At 35.3% G+C, this 25,290-nt stretch overlaps 1 pseudogene; it reads left to right on the plus strand.

The window, feature by feature from the left end:
* LOC135212835 (uncharacterized) overlaps positions 1-11,486 on the plus strand; it is a 45,872-nt pseudogene extending 34,386 nt beyond the window's left edge.
* Positions 11,487-25,290: the final 13,804 nt, after the last annotated feature.

The raw sequence follows: 25,290 nt of genomic DNA on the forward strand, positions 1-25,290 counted from the left end.
GTGTACTTGTCACATTCTGATGCATTTAATCTTACGTGCTTCGAAATAAGAACATTTTCCTTGTTACATTATGTGCTTTTATCCTTCACTGAGAAGCCAGCTAAATTGTTACATTCAAGCCATTAATTTGTTTTTTCAGAAACTATGTGTTTCCCGTGTATCTAAAGGGCAATCTCATGTAATAAATTTCTGGATAAGCCTTCCAATCTCTACACCAGTTCCCCAAAAGTTTTTCATCAAACAAAATCCTTTCCTAAGGCTTACGTTACCCAAAACAACCTGAGTTCTCAGGAACACCCTTAATCGTTCATTACAAACAAAAACTGAGTTCTTCAGAGCACCCTGCATTGTTCAGCACAAACAAAGACTTGAATCTTTCATAAAGAACAAACCCTGAGTTCTATAGAACAAACTTGAATTGTTCATTAATTAGGAACAAACCCTGAGTTCTAAAGAACAAACTTGAATTGCTCGTTAACAGTAAACCATGAGTTCCATGGAACTAACTTGAATCATTCATTACGAACTAACCCTGAGTTCTATGGGGTAAACTTGATTCATTCATTAAAAACAAACCCTGAGTTCTATGGAACAAACTTGAATTATTCATTATGAACAAAACACTGAGTTCTATGGAACAAACTCGAATCATTTACTACAAACAAACCCTGAGCTCCTCAGAGCATCCAGAATCGTTCATTATGAACTAACCCTGATTTCTACAGAAAAATCTATGGAGGAACTTAAATCATTCCTTACGAACAAACACCTGAGTTCTACAGAACACTTAAACCGTTCATTAATAACAACGAACTGAGCTCTCCAGATCAACCTGAATGGTTCATTACAAACACACCCTGAGTTCTACAGAACTCTCTGAATCATTCATCACAAATAAAACCCTGAGTTCTACAGAACAAATCTGAATTCATCTATTGGGAAGAAAACCTGAGTTCTTTGGAACAAACCTGAAACCGTTCATCAAAACCTTGAGTCTCCAGGACAAACTAAATTCATTCCCTGTGCACAAACCTTGAAGTGAAGGGCCACATCCCATCCAAGCCTTTTCTAAAAACGAGCACTAGAACTTCGGCACCATGCAGACCGCTCCCTATAAAACCTATACGAAGCTCACGAAGCTGACAGAAATGATGGGGGCTACTTTGGCTAAGCGAACGCATGAAATGGCAGCCACACCCAAGGAGAAAGAAGCCCAGAAAAAGAAAGAAGGTGAGGAGAGGGAGAAAGAAAGAGCATAAAAGGAGAAAGAAAAAGAGGAGTTGGAGAAAGAAAGACTAGATAGAGAGAAAACTGAGAAGCAAAGGGCCATGAGCTTGCCCTTGCCCAACAGAGGTCCGAGAACTTCACTCTGCTCGCTCCCCCAGCCAATTATCAGCATAAACATTCTTACCCAACTATGAAATGACAACGAACCCAAGGTCTGGTTTGACCACACTGAGAATGTTTCCTTGACCTAGGTGGAAAGAGTGTCATAGCTCTCCCTTCCCTCACCCTGGCCAAACAGAGAGACCTTGCAGAGGTTTGACAGGCCATCATGAAAGCCTACAAAATCACCCCAAACACTGGAAACAATGTTGATGAGGCCAGCTGAAGATGTGTCAGACCTGGTCTAAATGGGTGCACCATAACTCAGATCTCTTAAAGAACAGCTAGAATATTTAACCGTTTACAGTCCAATTTTGGGAGAGAAGGGAATCCCTGTCCCAGGAGGATGTCATAGCCTCCAGGAATGTACGTTGCTACTGTAAGTGTGCAGATTTTGGATCTGTCTGGTCTTGTAATCCTCAACTGATCGGTGGGGAGTATTACTCTGATATGATTGATACTTTCAATCATGATAAGTTTATGTAGATCAGTGACAGCGTCTAGAGTTGAATTAATAGTAACCACCAGGGCAATGGCGGGTGCAATGTATGTTGAACAATACTGGTACCTTCCAGACATTTGACCTTTCTGGCCCCCACTGAGAGCATAGGGGTATTCTCGTCTGATTCTCAGCATTCAGGCAGCACTGTTTAGTGGACACAGACCTCTTTTGAGGATGCCCATTCTTGGTCGGAGACTGACTGGAGATGTGAGCAGGGGGGTAGATCTGACATTCTAGAGAGCTGATGTGAGAGTGGTATATGCTCCAGCTGTCTGCCAAGTGACAGTACTTGGCGAGTGTCTTGGGGATGTGTGAGTACAAAGGCAGGTAGCAAGACCAACGGGGCATAATATAGGATGTCTTCAATATGGAAGTGCTCAAGGATTTCCTCTACAGTGTTTGCACTAATTTGAGACAATCCAGGAATCCTAACTCCTCAAAGCATTCATTAGGCATAACTAAGTCTCATAAACCTGCCTTAACCCACAGCCAGTACCATTTGCATGCCCTGAGAAGTGAGCCACTCTGTACATCCCAAATGTAGAGCCAATTCCAAATCTCATACCAGTGCCAGTGCCAGGGCACCTCATAGATCTCCACTCAAGAGATCATAATACAGATCCCTACTTTTCTCAGTAGGGATTTCTCATGGAACATCAAACCAGCAACACGAAAAAGGGCCAAGGAAGAAACTATAAGGCAGAGCCATTCGACCCTTACTGCATTAGTGCCACACCTGACACTGTGCCATTACCATAGGTATTAGTAGATGCTTCTGTCAGAGGAGTCATGCCCTCTGACTACCTTACCTTTGTAGCAGTGTTATGGCTTATGACCAGCCTGGCAATCCACCTGCTGAACCTGGCCCTTTCAAGAGGCTAATGAATAAGATCCTGGCATACTGATCATAATTTCTTACCATTTTTTCTGATCATAGCCCCTTTAGTATCTCACAACTTTCAGAATAAAAGTGCCTCCATTGACGCTATCTTTCCCATTTGCTTAAAATCAGTACCACTAGGCACCTGTGATTTTAATCACATCTGGTGCAGCACCGTCGTATCCAAGTACCATGGCTTCATCTAACATAAATCCATGAGTACTTTGTTGTAATGCCTCATCAAGGCAAACTAATGCCATGACTATGATTCACAAAGCTAACTCTATCATTAAGTGCATGACAAATTTTTACTCTTTTTTTTTATGTTGTAACACTGATTTATGACATAAATACTTTTATTTTGAATTCGATATAATGCTGCTGTAAAGAACCAACAAGATGAATTTAATACATTAATTTCCTGCTGCTCAGTACTCTGCAGTTAACTGACTCAGAATTACTAATTTTAATAAGTTAGTGGAATCAAAAGGAGCAGTAAGGAGAGATAATAGGTCATGCGGTTGAGTTGACTTATTTATAGACATTCCAACCCGATTCAAGGTGGTGAATGTTAACTTGGTTGAGGAGGTGCAATGAGGGAGACCTCTTTTAAGTCACCTTGCCCTCTAAGCTTTGCAATAAAATACAGCACAGTCCCCATAAACTTGGTTTGCTTTTATTTCCTTTGAAACAAGTACAGTATTGTTAATAACACTACTGACTAACAAATCAGGTTATGGGAGAATATCGCCCCTTACTAAAATTCTCTCATTCATCACCCCTTAGTAGTTTTTAATCCTCTTCCTGAAACTAGGGACTGCTTGAGACCTTTCTTCCAGGTAATGCCTTTTGGAGATCAAATCTTGCCAGAAGCGCAGACAAGCCAATGAAGGAGATTAATCCAAAAAGAGAAAATGGCCAGGCCCATAAAAACTGGTCGCCATGTGGCCAGTGCCCTACCACATGGCCTGAGTGACATAGAAAATGGACTGCCAAGAAAGTAGACACTACCATCTAGAAGGAGAAAAATAATCCGCCAAGGCCTTAAAAGGTAGAGCACAAGCAGCACTTTGAGTGATATGGTTGGCAGCAGAATCCAGACACTTGCCCTTTGATCTGCTCCCTTAGATCCTCGACCCTTTTCTCATATGGCTCTTTTGAGCCTTAGTCTTTTTAAAGTGCAAGCCCTGTAAATTCTTGCCCTCCCTGCTGGCACTGAAGACGAGGACCCCCTGTCACCAAGTAAATGGTAATATACAAGAAGTGAGGTTTTGAATCAGTCATGATTCTTTTATTCTTTTAATTGAATTGAATTGAATTGAATATAGAATTTAGGCCAAAGGCCAAGCACTGGGACCTATAAGGTCATTCAGCACTGAAACAGAAATTGACAGTGAAAAGTTTGAAATGTGTAACAAGAGGAAACCTTCGCAGTTGCATGATGAATCAATTGTTAGGAGAGGGTGGAAAGTAAGATTGAAGAAAGAGAATATGAAAGGCGGTACAGTAAAACGAACGAAACGGGTTGCAGCTAGGGGCCGAAGGCACGCTGCAGTTAGGTGAACTGACAGCACTACACCCGCTACGAAACTTTTATTCTTCTACTGAAGAAACGAGTAAATTTCCAAAATTCACACATATTTACCAGTGTTTAAAATCAAGTTGCTTTGGCACTTTCCATGAACCCCCTCGATTCTCATTACTTGCACTACCTTGTTTTGTTTTTTTTAAGTAATAAAATGCGTTCTAAATTGCAGGAGTTGCTAGCTGTGGAATCAACTGCTCACCTTGAGCTTTGTGCTGTGGTCCTAACCAATGCACCCCACTCTATGGTGTCCTTTGAAGTGGATTTTTCCCCATTTCTGTTATTGTTTAATTGGTTGTAAATTTAGTTGTTCGACAGGACTCTGTGTTACCTGTCCGTTCTGAATTTCCCCGTTATTCTGATTTAATTGTTAATTGTAAATGTAAGTAATGTTTATCTGCAGCTTTCCCTGTTGAAGTAAGGCCTTCAGTTTACTTTTTCTAATTACGTTTTGCCTGAATCAGCGCCTTCAGTCAGATTCGAAAGTTTCCATGGTAAGTTCCACACCCCCCACAGTGTAAAAGCCTAAAGGTTCCCTTACAACCCGTCGTGCGTGCTTAGAGATCGTGCGTCGTCGGAGTTCTTGTCAGGCGTAGCGTTGTCGCAGGATGATAATTAAATCGTAGCGATGGCAAGTTGCAAGTACTTAATGAGTAGGTGTGTCGTGCTCTAAACGTGGGGCCCGCAAGTGGTCTGTACGCTTTTTTGGAAGTAGGAAGAAGTAAAGAGCATGTACGATCTGTACTTGTGTAGCACACAGTGAGTGAGATAATCGCACGCCTATTGCAAGCAAAGCGTGCGTTTTCAGAATCCGTACTTACGAAGTAAGAGAAACATAAGAAAAACGTAATGAGCACGAAAGTGTTAAGCACAACAATCGTGCGTCAAATCGGAGGAACGCACAGGTAATCAAAATAATATAAAAGGGAGCACTGAGTCTTTTCATCATTTACCGTTTTGGCTTCCAATATGGCACTGCCAAGAAGGATGCACCATCGACTTCTACAGCTGCTAATCCTAGAGGAGGCCGAAGATCGTGACGCAATGCTGGCAGTGGTTGCTCGGGGTCGCCTGCAAGAGTCACCTTTTAGCACGTACTTTTGACCCACTTTTATCGTGCTGATCACACACTTTTATCGTGCTGGTCACGTGTGTCGTCTTAATGTGACGCACTTCACAAGTACGGTGATAGTACTCCCCACGCACTTTGGAAGTAAGATAAATGCACGGAGGAAGTGCGCTCACTCCCCGTTTTGTTTAATCGTACATTGAAAGCAAGTTGAACGTACGAGGCTCTTGCATGGTAAGTACGTCTTCATGGTGAAATACCCCGGAATTTCTTCATGCTTTTCCTGCGTTGCACGCACGCCTAGCGCACTTACTGAGTACTTTTGTCTTGCGTGCTACGAGCGTGCTCCAGGCGTTCTAAATGTCGCAGACAGGTCGTAGCAAAAAACTAGCCGGCCAGTTTTCGGGCTGCGTGCTTTGCGTCGTGTTTGCGTCCACCAAAAAAAGTACGTTCCACGTGCGTGTATCTTACTACTTGGCCAAATTTTGCACGCAAACCACTCGTAGAAGCTCGTACGACCGGTTGTAAGAGTAGCTTAAGAGAATTTGATCACCCTATAGACTGGAATTCATCTGGAGTAGTTTTTAAAAGATCTTCTTTGCTGACAGATTAGTTAAAGGATGCCTCATTAGCTCTTTTAGTAACATGAACTTGAACGATGGACTTTTTAAGATTGTTTCAAAAGTATAACACGCTGTTAGATTGTTTAAGATTGTTTCAAAAGTAAAACAAGCTGTTAGATAGTTTACAAACAGTTTTTTTTACTGTGATTTGTAGTAACTGCATATTTCCATTAAGTATGTATCTGTTTTGTACGATATCTTTTATCACATTCTTAAGTAGCTTATTGACGTGTTTTATTGTTATATGTGACCCCATATAGCTTTCTTGTGCAAGTTGTTTTCTCAAAACTGTTTGGCACCTAGAAAAAGGCTTTGGAATAGAAGTTGAAACTCTTGTTACCTCATTCTGTATGTGAAATTGAAAGAATGAGGTAACAAGAGTTTCAACTTCTATTCCAATCTCCCCCCACCAATAATCTTTCAGTAACTGGTCCCTCCTGTAAGTTTCCATCCATTTCCATCCAGAAGGTTTCCTTTTCAACCTGGGGGCTCCTAACCTGCGGTGCATAAACACTTTTATATATATATATATATATATATATATATATATATATATATATATATATGTATATATATATATATATATATATATATATATATATATATATAAAAGTGTTTATGCACCGCAGGTTAGGAGCCCCCAGGTTGAAAAGGAAGCCTTCTGGATGGAAATGGATGGAGACTTACAGGAGGGACCAGTTACTGAAAGATTATTGGTGGGGGGAGATTGGAATAGAAGTTGAAACTCTTGTTACCTCATTCTTTCAATTTCACATACAGATCTTATATATATATATATATATATATAAAAAATATATATATATAATATTATATATATATATATATTATATATTATATATATATATGTTAATAATATATATATATAATATACATATATATATATATAATATATATATATATATATATATATATATATATATATATATATAAGATATATATATATATATACTATATATGTATATATATAATATATATATAATATATATATATATATATATATGTGTGTATATATATATATATATATATATATATATATATATATATATATATATATATATATATATATATATATATATGATGTTGTGTGTGTGTGTGTGTGTGTGTTTATGCACCGCAGGTTGGGAGCCCCCAGGTTGAAAAGGAAACCTTTTGGATGGAAATGGATGGAGACTTACAGGGGGGACCAGTTACTGAAAGATTATTGGTGGGGGGAGATTTTAATGGACATGTCGGTGATACTAATAGAGGATTTGAAGAGTTCCATGGGGGCATGGGCTAGGAGTGCAAAATTATGAAGGACTGAGTATTCTTGACTTTGGCCTATCATATGGAATGAAAACCATTAACACAATGATTATCAATCGAGAAAATCACTTGATTACATGTAGAAGTGGTAATGTTTTCTCCCAAATTGATTATAATTTATATTAGTAAGAAAAGAGTTTGCGGCAGAAGTCAAGAACTGTAAAACCCTGCCTTACGGGCAAATGACAAGTCAGCATATAACATTACTGACAGACATTACAGTTAAAGCAAAGAAGAAAGGGTTTGAGAAAGATCTGTTGGTGGAAATTGAAAGATGCAGAGAAACGGGAAGCTTTTGTAGGTAGAGTTAGAAATGAGCTTGTTGAAGTTGAACTAGATAACGTACTACAGGATATAGAGCACACCTGGTGTGCGATAGCAGATATTATAAAGACAAAGGAAACATCCTTAAGACCGAGAGAGAGAAACTGAAGATCTGGAAAACATCAGAGGAGAATGAAGGTGAGGAAGAGTATAGGATTGTTCACAGGATTGCAAAGCGTGCAGTGACTGAAGGAAAGAGGGAACCTCATGATAAACTTTATGAAAAACTAGAAGCAAGAGAAGGAGAGAAGAAAATATTTAGAATTTCAGCAGAGCGAAATCAAAGAGGTAAAGATGTAAAAGCAGTCAGAACAATTAAGGATGGAAATGGCAATGTTTGAGAGGCGAAGATGAAATAAAGGAAAGATGGAGAAGCTATTTTGAAAGGTTAATGAATGAAAGAAATGAAAGAATACCAACAGAGGAAATGGAAAGCATTTCTAGTCCAATTCAAGAGATAAGGTGAGGGGAAGGAAGTTGAGGGAGCGTTGAAAAGGATGAAGAATGGAAAAGCAACGGGACCAGATTTTTGGAAGTATTTGGGTCAAGACGGTGTAATGGTGCTTTAGAAGATGCTAAATTCTATTCTGAAAGGTGGAAGGATGCCAGCTGCCTGGAGGATGAGTATTCTGATCCCCATATACAAAGGAAAGGGAGATGTAATGGAGTGTTCATACTACAGAAGGATAAAATTACTATCTCATACCTTCGAAATCTGGGAGAGAATCATAGATGGAAGGTTGCGAGGGTTGGAGCATATCTCAGACATCCAACAAGGTTTCATGCGAGGCAAGAGCACAACATATGCAATATTTTCTGTTTGACAACTAACAGAGAAATATACTAGAGAAGGAAGAAAGAATTTGCATATAATATTTATTGATCTGGAAAAAGCATATGACCGTGTACCACGAGAAGTTTAAGGGTACGAGGAATACTTGGAGTATATGTAAATCTGGTCAGGGATATGCATGAAAATTGTTCAACAACGGTTTGATGTGAAGCGGGAGACTGCATGGGATACAGCGTACAGGTAGACCTTCACCAAAGGTCAGCCTTAAGCCCATTCTTATTCACTCTATTGCTGGATGTACTCACAGAAGATCTGAGACATGAAATCCCCTGGACAATACTGTATGCAGATGATGGGTTTTTGTGTGGAACTGATGATGAAGAACTAAATTAAAGCAGAGGGCTGGAGGAACTGTCTGGAGGAGAGGGGTCTGCAAATAAATAGAATTAAGACTGTTGGAATGCTCTGTGAATTTAAGGAAGCAGAAAGAGACTGAAAAATAGTTCTTGAGATTGATTTTCATAAGTTAGAAGAGGTAGAAAGTTTTTAATATCTGGGGTCTGTGATCCAAAATACAGGAGACCTAGATGGAGAGTTGACTAAAAGAATACAGTCAGGGTGGAGTAGCTGGAGGAAAAGTAGTGGAGTGGTGTGTGATTGTAGGATACCGTTCAAACTAAAGAGCAAGATCCAGCGCCAGGTTGTGAGACCTGCAATGTTGTACTCGTCTGGAACATGGGCAACTAAGAAGAGAGATGAGAACAGGATTGATGTGACTGAGATGAGGATGTTGAGATGGCAAAGCGGACTTCCTAGAAACGATATAGTTAGGAACAACACGGTAGAGGCACTCTCAAAATAGCACCAGCTTCAAACAAGGTGAGGGAAAGTAGACTGAGATGGTATGGGCATATAAAGAGACGAGAGGAGGACCACCCGATAAGGAAGATGATGGATAAGGGACTACCAGGTGGGAGAGGGTTAGGTATACCAAAATTACGATGGATTGACAGCATGAAGAGAGATATGAGGGAGTTGGGATTGAGCGAGGAGGATGCACTGGACCGAAGGAGATGGAAGAATGCGTTCGTTGAAGTACCGTTTACAGGCCAACCCCAAATAGGGACATATATAAGGGATATATATATATATATATATACATTAATATAATATATTAATAATATGTGTGTGTGTGTAATATATATATAATAATATATATGATATATATATATATATATATATATTATATATATATATTTATATATATAGATATATATATATAATAGATATCTATATTATATTAATATAATAATATATATTATTTAATATTATAATATATATATATATATTATATATATTAGATTATATATATATAGAATATAATAATCTATATAGTTTATAATATATATATATATATAGATAGATAGATATATATATATATATATATATATATATATAGATATAATAATCGATATAATTATATAATCTATATATATATAGAATAGATAGATATATATCTATATTATGTACTATATATATAATATAATATAAGATATTATTATATAGATATATAATAATATAGATATAATATCTTAATCTAATATATATAGAATTTAATATAGATATTAATATATATAAATATATTATATATAAGAATTATATATAATATATATTATACATATAATATATCCTATATATAGAATAACATATATATAATAACAGATATATATGTATACTATATTATTATAACATATAGAATATGTGTGTATATATATATATCTAATATAAGATATATATATATTAATATATTAATTAATATATATAATATAATATATATATATATAATATGTAATATATATATGTTTGGTGTGTGTATTATTTATATATATAATACTTGTTTTGAAAGCCCCGTCCACTCGTTTCTTTCTCTGTCTCAAACGTTGAGTAGACAACGATATGGCTTTTTACATTTTAAATTACCGACAATAACCATTTCCTATGTGTGTGTGTGTGTGTGTGTGTGTGTGTGTAAGTCTGTGTCTGGGTGTATGTGTATATGTGCACTAAAAGTCTAAATGCTGATAGACTTACTGTTCATGTTCAAATACTTTTCAGGTGTTACAGTTCGTGGTAGACAGGATTGCCTTCATATCCCCAGTATACTGGGAGTTGGTGCCGGATCATCTCGTGACACACGACATGACAGTCGTGTATGAGAATGCTCATTTCGCCTTCAGCATGGCTGCCACGTCCCAAAAGCCTCATTGGTCTGGTCTCTTTCAGCCTTTTCCACTTGACTTGTGGATAAGTGTTCTCATCACTTGTGTTTTTGCAATACTGGCTCTTGCTTTGGTAAGACATTTGTATTTCTGTGTTGTTATAAGTAGTGGCTACTAACCATTTCAAGCTCGTTGTCACATAGGTTTTCTTCAATAACTTTTTATATATCATCTGTGTTTTTTATATTTTGGCACAGCATGTTTTAGACCCTCCGGTAATTTTGGGCAAAATAAGAAATACCAGATTTATTGATTTAGGCAATTTATTCTTGATTTTTTTTATGTCCTCAACATTCATTGTAGATATCCGAACACCTTAACTTGGCTTAGCTTAAGAATTACGAAAGAAGCCCCGCCCACTAGTTTCTCTCTCTGTCTCAAACTTATGAATGGAAGAGTATACTACGATATGACTTTTTACGTTTTGCATTACCGGCAGCAACCATTCCCTATGGGCCTATGCAGTATCTTTCATATAGACATTTGTATGTCTTTATATATCATGTATGTTTTTATTATTATGAGAATGGGGTGGTAGTGGGCCAGTTTTGATTATAAGAAATTGCAGATGTGGGGCAATGACTATCCTCTGTTAGCATGGTATGGTGCACAGTCTATTACCAAGAACGATGGCTCGGGAAGCGGAGGTAAAAGTGGTGATGTCAGCCATCGGAGGAATAATTGGCCATTCATCTCCCATTGGTAGTCGCTACTGGTGATTTTTGCGGAGAAACAAAGAAAAGGATTATCAACAAATCCTTCAACTGAATGCTATAATTGTCAATCATTCAATAATGTTTCGGTACATATATATGTACCGGAACATTATTGAATGAACATTATTAAATGGAACCGTTAAATATATTATCCCTTACCTTTTGAGAGAAATTCTTAGCCCACTGGCTACCTTGCCTGCATTATAAAGAGAAACAAAACTAAATGCAAATACACTGCGACATCCACGATCACAATACCGTACCATATTGTAATGGCTGATACAGTTGGATGGCCGTATACTTGCAGCTATGGGTGACTTCAGACGTTTGCACATATCGACGACAATATAAACAAACCTGAAAACCAGTAAACTATTGCCCCTCTAATTTTCTGTCAGTCTAATCATCTGTATCCATATACTGTAAATGAACTATGAGGTTATAGCAATCTCTCAGAACAATGAAATGCAGATGAACTTTAATGTATAAACTAATTTGGATATGTAAACCGTAAAAAGAAATAGTAGTACACTCTTCCTTTCAAAAGACTGAGAAAGAGAGAGAAACGAGTGGGCGGGGCTTCTTTCCTAAATCTCAAACTCTCAAGCTAAGTCAAGGACAGGTGTTCTGATATCTACAACGAATGTTGAGGAAATTGAAAAGTTCAAGAATAAAATGACCTTAATCAATAAATTCTGTTACTTCATCATATTGCCCAAAATAACTGGAGGGTCTAAAACATGGTATGCCAAAATATCAAGAAGGTACAGTTGATATATAAAAAATATTCAAGAAACCTATGCGATGTCGGGCTTGAAATGGTTAGCAGATTAGAGTGATTCAAATTGTAATAGTTCCTATATTTTTTTTCTTTTTTTCGTCCTCTCTCTTTTCAGCCAGGAATAGATCACAGAATAATTGTCCGAAATTCTTGTTATGCATGAATAGTGACAATGGACGATTAAAAAAAAACGGCAATGTTCTATATTGTAGTTAACGTTTCCCACATTTTATTGTAGCTTCGCAAGAAGAGGGTAGCTATTTTGGTGCTACAATTATGTTGTTCTTAGTTATACTTGTGTTGCAGTGGGGTATGAGAAAATGTACAGCTGATGGTTAATAGTGCACCTATTTACCACTTATCACTAATGATTTTTTCGTATTGAAGATTTAGTAACTATAAATGGTAAAGTTAGAGACGGGTCTTAAGTAAATTCTGTACCTAAAGTTATCTAAAGTTAGACTAAAGAGTAGACTTTCAGCTGCCCTGTCAAATACATATTTCAAATTTTGTATTACATATGAATTTGATCTTACCATTATTAACATTTATATTTTTGATCTTATCATTTACCCAGAAATTATACTGAGCAAGTATTCAGCACAATTATCTTTTGGGTATGATTCCGCTCTCCTTCCTCCTTCTGATTTGTTGGGTATTTAAGAATCCTTTCATCATATGGCTTATGTCACTATCACCATTTTTCTTATTATCAGATATCTGTAGAATTCTTCAGATTACGCCATCATGATTCTTCACTCTTAAGATTTATATTTAGGATACGATTTTCTCTGTGAAACATCCTGTTTGCTCTGTGTTTAGAAAAAGTTATAGTTATTATAATGGTATCAAAAATGTCACATTTGGCAGATTATAAGAAACGGTAGAGATGGAAAGTTCAGGAAAGTGACATATATACCTCGCTGAAGCTTGGACTAAACCACCTTCATTCTATATACTCATTCAAGTGGTGATAGTGAGAGAGGCTGTCCTAGGCTGAATAACAACAAGTCCTGACAATAGGCAGACAACTTCTCGAAGATGCTGTGCCTAAGTCATTTATTTCTGCATTCATATAAATGTAAGAGAGGCTGGGACCCGGCAGGACCTAATAAGACAGGTCGACCAGACAGGGGATAAAGATGAATCACCCAGGTTGACTGCATAGAGTGGGCCATAAGCTGTGGTTTATAGGGTTAAACCAGCGACAGTCTAGACCTTGTAAACAAATAGTTCCTCTCTTCTTATGTGTGAGCGCTGGAATTCGACATAGATTGTTAAAGAACTTTTTATAGCCATGCCGAATAATTGTGCAGTATGTGGTTGTTCTAACGCCAAGATTAAGACAAAAAAACTTTAGGACAAGATATTGTAGATTTCAAGGGGGAAACTACCAAAATACATGGCTGAATATGTGTCATCGCACAGATCCAGTCACTCCTGAAAATACAGTGATATGTTTTGTTCATGCCAAACCCTAGGATCATATGGATAAAATGAAGTTATGGGGGCTGAATATTGAGGAGATGGCACAGCTCTTCTGTTAATAATTGCTTATTGTTAAGACTTTCAATAGTCAGCCCCCATGACTTCGTTTCATCCATATGATCCTGGGGTTTGACATGAACAAAACATATCACTGTATTTTCAGGAGTGACTGAATCTGCGCGATGACTCATTTTCAGCCACGTATTTCGGTACAGTTTCCCCCCGAAATGCGATGCGCTTATACAAATACGACAAACTTATGTATCACAAAGACGTGAAATACGCCCTTATGGACGATCATGTACAATAGCAGTCACCAGACTGAAATGAAATAGCCTATATGCCAAAATGCGGCAAAAGTATTTGTCACAAGGGCGAGGACAAATAATATCGGCCTCACGGACTATTAAAAAAATAAAAGCAGTCAGCCAGTAATGCGAAGCGCATAAAGATGCCGCGGACTTAAAATACCAGTCAGTCCAGCAGACTGTAATGGAATGCGCACATGTCAATTCGGTGGGAAAAAAGTCAAGCAGTCGATCAGACTGAAAACAATTTACTAAAACCAGTCAACAGACGGTAATGGAATTTGCAAAGGTGAAAGTATTGGTTACAGGGCTATAAAAATAAGCAATATTTCACCGTTATTACGAGACAGGCATAAAATATTATACAGAATCGTCTGTCTCAAGAAGTAAAAATAATATGCACGCTAATAACCGCCGTTACAAAGACGCAAAAATCATTAACTTCCGTGGTTGTTTATAAGGAGCGAATGCTTGCGCACAATTCTACCAGTTTGGTCCTTTGTAGTATGAATAATATATGATAGGAATACCTAACGGGTTCCTTACAAAATGCGCACCCTCTCGAGACCATTTCTATTCTTATTACTTAGCTTCTTGTCGTGGGAGAGAGACCTGTCACGTGAACAGACGGCAAGACGGGTAGGGAATAGTCTATACTCTGTTTTTTTTCATCTGTCCACCCGCCTGTGGTATTTGCGTATGGTAACACTGCGTCCCTGGCTTTAGATAGTTACGCTATGTGTAAGTTTTAGGTAAATAAAAGGATATCTGGGTACATTTGCAACTGAAAATTGTTTTAATAATTTACTGTATGCAAATTACACCGTTAATATTCAAAATAGGATATTGCTATTATTGTTAGATGTAAGCTGAATGTAACTATCTAAAGCCAGGGACGCAGTGTTACCATAAGCAAACACCGTAGCCGGATGGACAGATGGAAAAAAAACCGAGTATAGGTGTCAAAGCCTGAAACTTGTTGCAAGGTCTGCCTAATGTTTTTTGACTGACTTCCCTTATTTAGAAGGTGCTGATTTCAGATCTGAATGATGCCACACTGGCACCCTTGAGGTTTTTGAGATATTCAAGATGGCCGCTAATATGGATGCTGCAATATGTAAATAATGGTCTTAGGATCATTACTTTGATAAATTATTATTATTAGAGGTATATTCTGTTAGAATTCACAAAGAAACGAATAACTTGTGCCAGAATATTTATATTCAGTATGAAATAACTCATTTTATCATTATAATTGTTTCAAAATGACCAATAATAGGATTTCCACATGTTATTAATTAACTTTTAGCAATAAATGTCTCAAAGACTATTCATTTCAGGGAAAATTCAAGTAATACTTAAACCCAGACATTTGAGCATAGAATCAAAATACAAAGGAATGAAAACAAACAAAAAATTATTATTATTCAACTATGTAATTACTGTACTATTTTCAATAAATGATGCAAAATATGCTTGGAAAAGCTATATTATTTGTTGCTCTGAAAAAGTTTAATATGCGCAATGTGCAAGAGGATATACTAGTCTTCAGTTTCCTCTATATTCTCTTCATTGACATCACTGTCTTCGTCATCATTCATGTCACGTCTTGTCCAAAGGTTATAGCAGTTCCCACATGCACCACAAGCACAAAAGATTGTACAAGATAGCTGACTACTCCTGCAACCACACCTTCGAGATTTGCATGACTCATTACCAGAGCATCCACATCGAGTCATCTGCAGAATCTTTTCTGGAGCTGATTTGGTACTTGGAGGAGTTGTTACAAGGGAAAGGGACCTTGAATGTTCCTCTTTTCGCCGGCTGTATAATGTAGGGTTAAGGTTTGGAGGATCTGGCTCTTTCACATGTTTCCAGATACACACTTGAAGGTGAGCACGCTTCACATTTTCTATGAATGCCTCTGTGGTTGATGGCAAGGACTTCAGTGACCTTTCTGTTACCTGTTTTCGCCAACCACACCTGATAACGAACCTCTGACAAAGTGTTTTCATGGCAACCATAGCATGAGACAATAAGCTAACTTGCTGGCTTCATTGACAAGAGCACTAAAGTCACGTTGTTTATCCCCTAATTTTTCATCTCCTAATTTTTCCAGTGTATACCCCTTTCTCAGGATCTTGATAGCTGTAGTTTTTCCAATGGCCCACATGTAAGCTGTCGGGTCGCATCCTGTGAGTGCATGGGCTGCTAACAAATATTCAATCATGTACTGATGTTTGATCACTGTGTCAGAAATGCTGCAGACTGATCTTTTGGCATTTGTCCCTTCCATCACAACAGGAATGTTAATGTTGTTACTATGGTAATGGTGTGCAAGAAGATGGAACACATGAGTGTCATCACAAATAACTTTGATTGAACACCCTCCTTCTCTAGCAAGAAGAATCATCGATTGTACAATGATAAAATTTGCCTCTTCAAATGTAGTTTTGAGGTCATATCTTGACAAGCAAGCTCCTTGTTCAACCTGAACTGGAACCGGGTTTCCTTCTGTAAGGGTTAGCTTGTGTTTGTAAGCTTCATGCGATGATGGTAAAGATGATAATTTATCATTGATGGCAATTGTTGACAAATAAGTTCAATCAGTTACTTCTTGTTGCATGTAACGTTGAGGATAACACTGTTTTGGTAGGAGCAAATCGAGCCTCAGTTGGTACTGTCTGGTAACGCCTCCAGCATGTCCATTACTTGTTCCATCTTTAATACTGCAATCATAGTACCGGTCAAAAACTAAATACACGTCATTCTCACTGAGCTTATGCATGATGTAGTCAACAAAGTTATCAATGTAGTCGAAAAACGAGGAGAACTTGAATATTTACCATCGTGTACATTATGGGTCTGCAAACAAGGAGGATTGCTGCACACTACGTGGGATAGTAAACAGAGGCGTAACCCCAAAAGCCCCTTACCACAAAATAAGCCTCAGGATATATAGTAAGCTCAACCTTGTAGCATCTCTAATAATGAAGAACAGCACCACTCCGGGGGGACCGAAGGAGATGTGCACGAACTTAGTTTACAAATTCACTTGTCCAGAGGAGATGTGTCAATCACACAGCCAAAACTACATCGGGCACACTACAGCGACCCTTCGGAGACGTCTGCTGGCTCATAGAAATCAAGGGGCCATCCATCAACATTATATAGATGTTCACGACAGGAAGCCATCTCTACAAGAGCTCATAGACGGCACCCAGGTCGTGCACAGAGAAGACAAGCATGGTCGTCTCTTAATAACCGAAGCAGTGAGCATCGTTATTCAGAAGCCGACCTTGAACGTCCAACAAGAATCGGACCATATACTCCCCTCCAGCAGGAGAAGGAATACGCAAGCTAACAGGGACCAGACAGCACGCTCCAACCCACCGAGAACATCGTGCCCCTTAGGTAGCCATGAGAGGACCCAGCGAGAGTCAAGTAACATCCTTACTCATGTCGTTGAGGCCCTGCCCAACACGAATCTGCAGCCGTTAACCAACGTAGACCATTTGGACACACACACATAGACACATACACACACACACACGCACACACACGCTCACTCACTCAAATGTAATATTATACACATTTGTGTGTAAACTGAAATGATCTGATTTGTACCTTTATACATGCTATAAAATTTTTTTTTATTCTTGTATTTAGATTTCTAGATTAATTTTTATTCCTATACGTAATTTTGTAATTTTGTATTCAAAACCAACATGTAACATATTAAATTTTAGATATACATTTAAGGAAACATTAGCACATGGCATTATATTTTGAATATTTATTTAACCACTGTTTAAGCTTTCACTTTTATTGTCACGGTACATATGTCCTTATGTTCTTTGTATCCAAAACAACACCCTTAAGCTGTTAATCCCTAGACTAACCAGTACCCATACCTCAAGGTCATACCTCCCACAAGATGAAATGAATAGGCCGAAAGGCCAGATTGTAAGTCAGTAGTCGCTTGATAATGCCATAAGGCAAAACAGCTGTCGCGACAAAATTCAATAAATGGGAGAAGGAAGTCTGCGTATTTTTCACCAGAAATTGACGAATGAGAATCGGAAAAAACTTCGTCGGTATGAAGATACCTGCAAGAAACTTACTGATGCGACTAAAGCAATTGCTTTTAACGAATATATATATATATATATATATATATATATATATATATATATATATATATATATACAGTATATATATATATATATATATATAATATATATATATATATATATATAATATATATATATATATATATATATATATATATATATATAGTATATATATATATATATATCATATATATATATATATGTATATATATATCTATAATATATATATATATATATATATATATATATATATATATATATATATATATATATATATATTTATATATATATATATATATATATATATATATATATATATATATATATATATATATATATATATATATATATATATATATATATATATATATTATATATATATATATATATATATATATATATATATATATATATATATATATATATATATATATATATATATATATATATAGCTATATATCATATAGATATATATATATATATATATATATATATATATATATATATATATATATATATATATATATATATATATGTATACACATATATACATATATACATATATATATATATATATATATATATATACATATATATATATATATATATATATATATATATATATAAAGAGAGAGAGAAAGAGGGTCTACATGTTGTCCTGAAAAGAACATTGATAAATATTACTTATTATTTCACAATGAGTGTACTATAAACATTCTTGGCTGTTCTGGATTAATTTGAGAGATATATCAAGCAGCATGCTTTGGAGTAACGAATAGATGAGTTAGGCCGTCATCTGCAGAAATTTATTTCTTGATCCTGAAAGCTCTGTGACTTTTTCTACGTACATTAGCGTTGTCCATGCAGGAATGAATCGAAGATTATCCAATATTATTATCTGGATTTATGACCATGTTTGGTCAATTCTTAATTTCGTCTTGTTGTCAGTTTCAATGAAGGAATGCTTCTAACACACCATTGCATATGTCTCCTAATATTTTGTGGTTCTTTTAACTTGGAATATAATTTGTCTTGAAACTTCTAGGTTCTGTTTGTGACGGAGAGAGAGAGAGTTTCGTCCAAGCTGAAGGCCATAGGAGAGGCTTCCTTTGACATCACTTCCACTCTCATGGAACAGAACTTCAATACGCTCCTTCCAACATCCGCTACAGGACGCATAGTGATGGTGACTTGGCTGATTTTCACTTTCATCGTCGGCTCAGCTTACAAAGCAAATCTTAAAGCCTTCCTTATGAGGCCCGCTACAGCGGTTAGAGCGGAAACGGTGGAGGAACTGGTTGATATTGTAGATCAGTGAGTTTTACTTCATTTTTGAGTGTCCTTACACTATTTCAAGATTCATTTGATATTCCTGAGAGCGTCTTAAATAATTAACTAGCCAGAATATAGACTCCATTTTCTCATGGTGCTCATTGATATATAGAAATTGTTCTTCGTGCGTGAAAAAAAAACGTTTACGTAATGTTCAGCTTCATTTTTCTTTTAAAGATATTAATTTTTTTAATGAAGCAGAAAATAAGACTATACATTTGCAATTCATCGAATTTTCAAATATCTCTAGTTTAGCTTTTGTGTAATTTATATCAGCGCATAACATTTTACCTTATTTAATTAACCTAATTTCGTTCAGTTAAATGATTATCGTATTTTTCTGTTATTCCTCCTTTCAGAAGGAATCTTAGCTGTTTGTATATTTAGACACGAAATACGATTTATTTATCAAATAATGAGGACAGTAACTATTTCACAGTTGCAGATCAGATGGATGCTTTTCTCTTTATGAATTATTAATTTCTTTAACTAATCTTCTCTTTTAAGATTTAAGACAAACTTAGAAACATTAATTTTGCTGACTTCTTCTTACATTATACCAATTAGCCTAGCATACAAGTGTTGCCTTGAATTTAGTTTCGTTATTTTGACATCAGACTTTCTTTCTTTCACAACTTTTGTGACATTGAAATTCACCACTGTTTTAATTATATCAGAGTATTTTTATATGCTTCACAGGGTTACATAAGAATGCTGGATTTAATTTTAAAAAAATATATGTCCATATGACACTTGAACCATAGCTGGGTCATGTGTGTTTTTTGGTAATTTTACAGTTTTAACATTAATTGATAAAATATATTTGCTCATAAATATCTTCATCTCAGAATTCCTCCTGTCACTGACAAGGTTATCCCGTGAATATTTTTCGTTTGTAAATGCATTACCTCGTGCTGCCCAAGATATACCTAGCATACTTTTGTTTTGCAGGATTTTGTTTTTTATCTTTTTTTTTCTTTGTACGCTACGGATGGATTTTGATATTTGCCATACTTTCGAAGACTGGCACAAACGTTTTATAACTACATAAATCAATTTAAAGGCTGTCCTTATATATATATATATATATAATATATATATATATATATATATATATATATATATATATATATATATATCCATACTAATGTAGATATTATGTCTCTTATATTTTCTTTTTGTTTCTTTGAATCTGCATTACCCATAATTCTCATCCCAAGTGCCTATAGTGATATAGTGGGGAACACATTAGCACTGAATATTGTGTTTACCGTTTACTCATAAAATGATTATACCTGACAATGGTCCCATGTCTTCACTAATCCATCCTACAAATACACTTGGGGTCTCTTCCCACTTCTGTTCTTCTCCGCTGAGCCCCTGAACCACAATTGCCAAGTAATAGAAGGTTCTTTTCATTCTTTCAAATCTCCAAGTTAACTCTAAAAATGTACTTTCAGACCTTGAAAACACCCATTAGAAAGCTCATGAACTTAGCTGTTCTCAATATTGCTTTATGCTGCTCAGAATTTTATCGCCTGAACTTACAGTTTTCAAGTTCTTATATTATTAATATTATGACCCATAACTGTACTAACTGTTTTGATTTCTAGACCTCCCATGAGCTATTACAGTACATGCATCTACCATCTACCTCTTTAATGCTCTTTGTTAGAGATTTCCATCGAGGGAGTGCGGTCTTCCACAATTTATGCTGATATGAGAATCCTTCAGCTTACCAAAACTCAACAGTATTAAGTGGATTATAAAATACTCTGTAAAACTTTCAGATCGTGTTGATTAGATGTAAAATACAATTTGTACTTCTTACAGTAAATATTTGCCGTAGTAGTAATATTCTCAATGAGTGTCACCATTTACCACATTCCACTTTTAATGTTTTTTTTTTTTACTCATTAGCGTCCATGGTCCTTTATTTTAGGGCCAAAGGAATTACTACCAATTATATCTTGTAATCAATGGAACTTTTATGAGATACATTTATTTAATCATGAAGATCGAAGTTTCTCTTCTACATTTTAACTATATTTTAATGGATATTGGCAACACTGTTGTCACTGTTTTAATCATTGCGTGAAAAACTAGTGTAGGGACAGACATTTTGCCTAATTCCACAGGTATGCACTGACAAAACTCGTTTTATTGATGCCCTGTGATTTGTATATTTTTGGGTGCTGATTGCGAAAATAAGAAGCTTTTTCTTCTCCTAAACGCAACATTTTTATACAAAATGAGTTATATTTTTCATTCATTCGGTATGGTATAGTTTCACACAATATATATGGATAGAGTATTTGAACTAAAATAGATTTAAGTTGAATTTTAAAATTGCTATTTTATTAATAAAATACAATGTAACTGCCATACAATGTAGTGGCGAAACATACTAGTTGGAATCTTCGTCCAGTTGTGTTCCAGTTGAACATGAACCAGTGTATTACATCAAACATTCTCAGTGCGACTCAGTCAGCAGACTAGTGCACCGGTAAATTTCTTTCAGTGGATTTCTTTTTCTTATTACATTGTATGATTTATATATATATATATATATATATATATATATATATATATCTAGTATATATATATATAGTAATTGTAATAGCCATTATGCCATCTTAACTTCTTGAATTTGTTTTTCTTTTTTGGATACGCTTGTCACTAGGAGGCCTGCAGATCCAAGTTCAATGAAGTTTGAAGAAATTGTGATGTCCGGTACCAAACGTAACAATTTCTTCAAATTTCTTTGAACGTGAATATTCAGGCCTTGTAGTGACAAGTGTATCCAAAAAAGAGCAAAGAATTCAAGAAGTTAAGAGGGCATTGTGGCTATTACAGTTGCAAATGTTTATGGTAAAAAAGGGACCAGTACATTCTACACACACACACACACACACACACACACACACACACACACACACATATATATATATATTATATATATATATATATCGTGATGGCCTTGTGGTTTAGAGCGCTTCACTGTATTTCCTGATTTCTTGGTTATGTGGTTCATGCCCGTGAGGTGACGAATTTATATTCAACTGAAAAATTCTCTTTCAGTTAACATATATGAAAATATATTAATTACAAGGTAGAGCGAATATATATATATATATATATATATATATATATATATATATATATATATATATATATATATATGTATATATTCATATATAATATATATATATATATATATATATATATATATATATCAACAAAATAGTTGAGAAATAAGTATTTCTCAACCTGTTTTCATTTCCAGTAGTGGCTAGTGCCTTCAGTGCACCTCACAGGGTGCCCTGTAAGCATTATCAAAGGTTCGTTGCAGTGTCCCTTCGGCCCTGAATTGTAACTCCCTTTCACTCCTTTTACTTCATATTATCGTCCATCTTTCTCATCATTCTCTATTCTCTTCTAACAATTATAATATTATATATATATATATATATATATATATATATGTATATAATATATATATATATATATATATATATAAGGTCCCCCCCCCCCCCCCCCCATATCACATTTCCTTTCCGCGATTCATATACATATATCGAGCTACAATGTCCTTTAATATCTAATTCACTCTACCTCGGAATTAATATATTTTTTTCATATATGCTTAACCGAAGGGAATTTTTTGCTCGATAATAGATTTGCCTGGACCAGGGCGCGAACCTATGGATCCTTTCAAACCCAGGAACGTCAGTGAAGCTTTATCTACTACACCACCGCGAGAGGTGTAGTAGATAAAGCTTCACTGACGTTCCTGGGTTTGAAAGGATCCATAGGTTCGCGCCCTGGTCCAGGCAAATCTATTATCGAGCAAAAATTCCCTTCGGTTAAGCATATATGAAAATATATTAATTCCGAGGTAGAGTGAATTAGATATTAAAGGACATTGTAGCTCGATATATATATATATATATATATATATATATATATATATTATATATATATATATATATATATATATATATATATATATATATAGATATATATATATATATATATATATATATATATATATATATATATAATATATATATATATATATATATATATATATATATATATATATATATATATATATATATATATATATATATGTATATATGTATATATATATATATATATATATATACTATATATATATATATATATATATATATGAATATATATATATATATATCACAAAGTATATAAAACGTGATGATATGTATAAATAAAGGTTTTTGCCACGAAGGAAAAAAAATGAAAAGCGAGATAGCTAAGCACTTTCGGTCTAGTTCGACCCTTTACTCAGGCACAACTGATCTTACAAAGGAAAAACATAGTCGAGGTAGGATTAATATCCAAACTGGCACTATTAGCAATAAGGTCGATTTCACTCTACAGAAACGAGGAAACGCCTGAGGGCAGCCACACCTTGGAGGATACACACGCAGTCAAACAGACGATTCATCCAGAAAACAATACATTTTGAAAAAAAAGGAGCCATATACAACTTATTATCATGAAATTTACATAAATGTTCCCAAAAATATTATTAATGAAAAGACGAGAAAAAAATATATATAAATATATCGAGCAAGAGAGAGAGCGAGAGAGATTATCGAGCAAGAGAGAGAGAGAGAGAAAAATAATAACTATATACATGTGGGACTAATTTATTAGTAGTTCATTTATTTTAAGGTTCTTCATAAACATTTTACAAATATACGGGTCCAAATGGTACATTCCCGGACTAAGATTTAGGTTATTTTTATTAGTGATTTGTACGATAGCTGATCCCAGTAAATTTCTTCAAACATAATTATTAGATCTAGCAATTACAGAGGTATCACCCCAATTAATACAATGAGGTTTTCACTGAGATGGATAAACAGTGCATTTGAAGTCTGGGCTGTTCTAACTGAATACATATGCTGCTTAATACGTACATATGAATTTTTACTTGACTGACCAACGTAAAACGATGGGCAATCCTTACAAGGAATTTTGCAAATTATGTTATTTATTACAGGACTATTCTTAATTAGCATATCTTTAATGGTATTGTTATAAGAGAACACTACATTAACATTAAACGATTCAAATATTGATTTTATGGTTTCAAATCCACGAAAGTAAGGTAAGCTAAGTACATTGTTAGGCATTTCTTTTTCTTTAATAGCAACACTATAAAACTTTTTGTGAGCTTTTTGATAACATAAATCAATTAAATGAGGTGGGTAGCAGAGATCGTTTACTATCTTTTTTATGTATTCTATTTCTTGGTCAAGATATTGTGGACTCGTGATACGCAAAGCACGTAGGAACATAGAAGAAAAAATTGAAATTTTAATATTAAGATGGTGGCCAGAATAAAAATGTATATATGTTAAATTATTTGTGGGTTTTTCTATAAATACTGAATTTACATTGGAAAGATTCTCTATGTATTAATACATCTAGGAAAGGGATGACATTGTTATTTTCAATTTCAACAGTGAATTTTATGGATGGCACTAAATTATTCAATTTAGACAATAAATCATTTGCATCAATACCAACAGGTAAGACTACTAAGCTTTCATCCACATATCTGTACCATCTTAAGAGACAAGTGTGATATTCGGGAGGTGTTGTCTTTCAAAAAATTCCATATATAAGTTTGAAAGGAGAGGTGATAAAGGGTTACCCATGACCATACCAAAAATTTGTTGGTAATATTCTCCATTAAAAATAAATCTGCAATC

Source organism: Macrobrachium nipponense, chromosome 41 (genome assembly GCF_015104395.2).
Source record: "Macrobrachium nipponense isolate FS-2020 chromosome 41, ASM1510439v2, whole genome shotgun sequence".
Taxonomy (NCBI): domain Eukaryota; kingdom Metazoa; phylum Arthropoda; class Malacostraca; order Decapoda; family Palaemonidae; genus Macrobrachium; species Macrobrachium nipponense.